At 42.8% G+C, this 5,450-nt stretch overlaps 1 non-coding gene and 1 pseudogene across 1 annotated transcript; both read right to left on the reverse strand.

Moving 5' to 3' along the window:
• Nucleotides 1–572: 572 nt before the first annotated feature.
• LOC136145200 (nucleolar RNA helicase 2 pseudogene) lies at nt 573–4,507 on the reverse strand (annotated as a pseudogene).
• TRNAW-CCA (transfer RNA tryptophan (anticodon CCA)) lies at nt 2,563–2,634 on the reverse strand. Its single transcript has one exon. It is a non-coding gene; the product is annotated as a tRNA-Trp (tRNA).
• Nucleotides 4,508–5,450: the final 943 nt, after the last annotated feature.

Consider the following 5,450-nt stretch of genomic DNA (forward strand, 5'->3'; position numbering starts at 1 on the left):
AAGGACACTATTAAGAGTGAGTGTGAGTGACAGTCGCTCAGTTGTGTCTGACTCTTTGCAACTCCATGGACTGTAGCCCACCAGTCTCCTTTGTCCATGGAATTCTCCAGGCAAGAATACTGGAGTGGGTTGCCATTTCCTTCTCTAGGGGATCTTCCAAACCCAGGGATTGAACACGGGTTTCTGGCATCGCAGGCAGATTCTTTACCATCTGAGTCACCAGGGAAGCTACTATTAAGAGACATTTCTAAGTATAAAGACAGGTCAATTTAAAAAGTATCAGCAGATACTTGCTTGACCTTATCCTACAATCTATAGACAATACATTAGACTATGTAATGAATCCATACAACTTTTCCAAAGGAATACCCAACACAGAAGTAGCAATAAAGTTATAAATGACAATCGTCAATCAGATGAAATATTTTAGATGAAGTTTACCTCTTTCGAAGAGATGGGGACTGGGCAAGTGGTCAAGATGGAAATACAATGTGCTTTTAAATTTGCATGAAAAATAATGTTCAGTTCCATGTTGCTGAACATAGTTCTGTTTCTGCCAAATAAATCCTCTATTACTGTCCGAATGCTTTATTAAAACTCTGCCCCTGGCCTTTGTTTTGGAATCTGTAACTTTTGTGATTTCCCTCCTAGGCTTCCCTAGTAGCTCAGATCGTAAAGCATCTGCCCGCAATGCGGGAGACCTGGGTCAGGATGGTCCCCTGGAGAAGGAAATGGCAACCCACTGCAGTATTCTTGCCTGGAGAATCCCATGGACAGAGGAGCCTGGAGGGCTACAGTCCACGGGGTTGTAAAGAGTCGGACACGACTGAGTGCCTAACACACTCTTTGTTGCCACCTTCTCATCGCTGTCCTCTGAAGCTCCTACTTCTTTTCCGCTGTCCTGACACCTCGGTTGCCCTTGGAAGTTGCAATATCCTCCCCCTGGTCCTTCTCGCTCTGACTGCTCTGTAGAAACAGAAAACTGCCAGTGCCGTGAATTATGCCATGTATTTCAATTACTGGTACAGTAGGGATGTCAAAGCAAACACCCAGCTTTCCTTTGAAAACACCATTCCCTTCACTTTGGAATCAATATCCTCACGAATAGCTCTTTAAGTTCTTTCTAAGCATAACTAACGTTTGGCATTTCAATTGAGCACTGCAGATCATGGTTACAAAGCCTGTATTTGAGTTGCTCAAGGAGCGCTGGTCTACCGACATCGTGCCAGAGAAGTGGGCCAGGGCGGCTGCCGGGGCTTCCAGGGCTCCCTGCTCCCCAATCAACTTCTCGGCTCACTGCTCGAAGTAACCAATCGCAGTGGGAGGTACAGAGTTCAAGAACCTGATGGCATCTTTGCTAGAAGCTTTATTATCTCTGTTGGAGAATGAACACCTATTTGCTTAAATTAATTCCCACTTTTTGCTCCACTTGGAATAACTGGTAGTCTTTGTGCTGGGAAAAGCAGATGCAAATCCCGGTCATTCCAACTCTACCTGTTTGCCCAGAACGATGAATGTAGGGACTCCACATCCTTTGGCGGAGAACTTTGAACAACCAGATGGACCTCAGGGATGTCTAACCCACCTGAAACAACATTGGTTGGAACCCAGACTCCAAAATCACCATTTCTAAAACCTTTCCAGGTGATTTCCCTTTGCTTCTGTGGAATGTCTCTGTGTAATGACCGGGCATCGTGCCTTATGGCCACATTCTGTGACAACTCCTGGGCTTCTTTCTTCATTTCACAAAATATGATGGTGCGCCCTTGAAAACCACTGTCTCCAATAACTGCCGCCCTCCTCCTCAGTGGTACTTGACAGCCAGATGCTCTACAGTTATTGCCGTTTTCTGCATCTTTTTACCAATCAGGTCCATTTGTTCAAGTGTAGATTTCATGTATTTCTTAGCAACATTACACACCCAATGGGGGCAAGTTGCAGGAAAAAGCAACGTTTTGGAATTGTCTTCTGAATCATTCTTGCATGCCATGGATAAAATCTCTTCCCCTTGATCAGCAAAGCCCTTGTCCAACATCTGGTCATCTCATCCAGGACAACATACTTAAGTTTGGTGAGATCTAGCTTGCCATTCTGTAGGTGGTCTTTTTTTAAAGTTTATTTATCTTTTAATTCAAGGATAATTGCTTTACAGGATTTTGTTGCTTTCTTTCAAACCTCAACATGAATCAGCCATAGGTACACATATATCCCCTCCCTGTTGAACCTCCCTCCCATCTCCCTCCCCATGCCACCCCGCTAGGCTGATGCAGAGCCCTGTTTGAGTTTCCTGAGCCATAGGGCAAATTCCCGCTGACTCTCTATTTTACATATGGTAATGTAAGTTTCTGTGTTACTCTCTCCATACATCTCACCCTCTCCTCCCTCTCCCATGTCCATAAGTCCTCTGGGTCTGTTTTTGTGTTTTTCCACTGAGTGAGTGAAGTCGCTCAGTTGTGTCCGACTCTGTGGTCCCATGGACTGTAACCTACCAGGCTCCTCCGTCCATGGGATTCTCCAGGCAAGAATACTGGAGTGAGTTGCCATTTCCTTCTCCAGGGGATCTTCCCGACCCAGGGATCGAACCCGGGTCTCCTGCATTGGAGGCAGATGCTTTAACCTCTGAGCCACCAGGGAAGCCCATTGGTGCCCTGCAAATAAAGTCATCAATACCATCTTTCTAGATTCCGTATATATGCATTAGTATATGATACTTATCTTTCTCTTTCTGACTTACTTCATTCTGTATAATAGCTCTAGATTCATCCACCTCATTAGAACTGACTCAAATGTGTTCCGTTTTAATGCTAAGTAATATTTCATTGTGTGTGTGTACAACTTCTGTATCCATTCATCTCTCAGTGGACATCTAGGTTGCTTCTATGTTCTAGCTGTTGTAAATAGTGCTGAATAAGACCAAAAACTGTAAACTCTTAGAGGAAAACAGGCAGAACACCGATGACATAAATCAAAGCAAGATCCTCTACAACCCACCTCCTAGAGTAATGGAAATAAGAACGAAAGCAAACAAGTGGGACCTAATTACGCTTAAATGCTTTTGCACAGCAAAGGAAACTATAAACAAGGTGAAAAGACAACCCTCAGAATGGGAGAAAATAATAGCAAATGAAACAACTGACAAAGGATTAATTTCCAAAATATACAAGTAGCTCATACAACTCAATACTAGAAAAACAAACAAGCAATCAAAAAGTGGGGGAAAGACCTAAACAGACATTTCTTTAAAGAAGACATACAGATGGCTAACAAACACTTGAAAAGATGCTCAACGTCACTCATTATTAGAGAAATGCAAATCAAAACTACAAGGAGATATCACCTCACACTAAACAGAATGACCATCATCAAAAAATCTATAAACCATAAATGCTGGAGAGAGTGTGGATGAAAGAGAACCCTCTTTCACTGTTGGTGGGAATATAAATTGATATCACCACTATGGAAGACAGAACGGAGATTCCTTAAAAGAAAAAAAGCTAGGAATAAAACCACCATATGACCCAGCAAATCCCACTCCTAGGTCTACACCCTGAGGAAACCAAAACTGAAAGAGACACAAGCAGGTGATCTTTGATACGACCTGCCGTCCCAACCAGGATATCAGTCCCATTCCTCATGTGTTCCATTTGCCCTCAGTAGGATGCTCCACCATAAAAACAAGCCCCTGCCAGCTTTTTTGTGATGTCACTGAAGTCTCTGTGACTTGACTTGCCAGCTTCCTGTGGGGGCAAGAACCAGTACCTGAGGGGCACGCCTCTCTTCCGGGCTTGCAGTTCTCCCCGAAGTTTCTTAACAGAAGGGATATCAAGGGAAAATGTCTTTCCAGTTCTTGTCCGTGCCTGTGAAATCAAATCCTTTCCACTATAGACATGGTGACAAGTCTTTGCTTGTATAGGAAAGGGAAGGTCATCCCACTGGCTTTGAGAAGTTTAACAGTTTCTTCAGATATGAGGAACTTAGAGGAAGCTCCTTCTTTTTGCCCCACAGTCATTTTCTGCTCTAACTCACTGTTTTCTTCACTGGAAGCTTCCTTGGATTTGGAGTCAGGTCCAGAATCAGGGAGCTCATTTTTGAAGTTGGGACTTTTCTCTCCAATTTCTACATTTATTTCTTTTTCTTTCTTCATCATTTTGGGCTTAGGTGCACCAACTGTTCCTCAGAAGGCTCTTCGTTTTTTATAACTTTTCTGGTTTTAGGAGAAGTCATTGTATTTTCACAGGGCTCCTTTGACTTTTTTGAACTTTTTCTAGGAGAAATAATATCATCTTGAGATGGCTCCTCTATCTTTTTGGCCTTTTTCTATTTAGGAGAATTCATGTCAACCTCAGAAGGCCTTGCTTTCTTTTTAACCTTTTTAAACTTTGGGGGAAATCATTTCTTCCTTTTCTTCTGCGGCCTCTTCAGTCTTACTAGATTTTGGCTTCTCTTTTTTACCTTTTCTCTTATTTAGCTTTCGCAGCATCTCCTCTTTTGCCACAGCTGTTTCTGACTCCAAATCCACATCCTGAGAAGTTTCCCTGGCATCACTCAGCACAAGTGTAGGCCAAGCTGTCTTGTCTATTGCATGGTGAGGAAGAGACGTGGCCGTCTTTCATTAAAAGAGAAGAAAGTCAAGCCCATGACAATCCTGGACTTGATCCTACAACAGAAAAGGGATGTGAATGAGACAGAGACAAAATTTGAATGAGAGTGAATTCTCTAGGCCCCACATCAGACTTCCCAACCTGATCATCTGACCCCACAAAGGGACTGGGAGTGCCCAGGGAATCTGACTTTGAAGGACAGTGGGATTTGATTACAGAACTTGCACTGGACTAGGGGAAACAGAGACTCCTGGAGGGCGCAAACAAAAGTATGTGTGCACCAGGACCCCGGGACAGGAGCAGTGACCCTGCAAGAGGCAGAGTCAGACCTGCCTGCGAGTGTTTGAGGGTCTCCTGCAGAGGCGGGGTCAGCAGTGGCCTGCCGCAGGGACAGGGACACTGGCAGAGACAGTCTTGGGAGGTCGGGTTTGGCATAAGTCCTTCTGGAGGCCACTTTTAGCCAACTACATCTATAATAGCTTCAGAGAGACTACAATTCAGCAAAGGAGGTGAAAGATCTGTACGTTAAAAACTATAAAACCTTGATGAAAAAATTTAAGAAGACAAAAATAAATGGAAAGATATTTCTTGCTCATAGACTGAGTAATTAATATTGCAAAAATTTCCATACTACTCAAAGCAATCTACAGATTCAATGAATTTCCTATAAAATTCCAAAGACACTTTTCACTTAAATAGAAAAAATAATCCTAACATTTATATGGAATCACAAAAAGCTCTGAATATGTAAAGGGATCTTGAGCAAGAACAAAGCTTGAAACACCATTCTTGCAGATTTTGAATTATGTTACAAACTAATTTTAAAAAAAGTATATTTTATAAAAAAAG

This window comes from Muntiacus reevesi, chromosome 12 (assembly GCF_963930625.1).
Source record: "Muntiacus reevesi chromosome 12, mMunRee1.1, whole genome shotgun sequence".
NCBI lineage: Eukaryota > Metazoa > Chordata > Mammalia > Artiodactyla > Cervidae > Muntiacus > Muntiacus reevesi.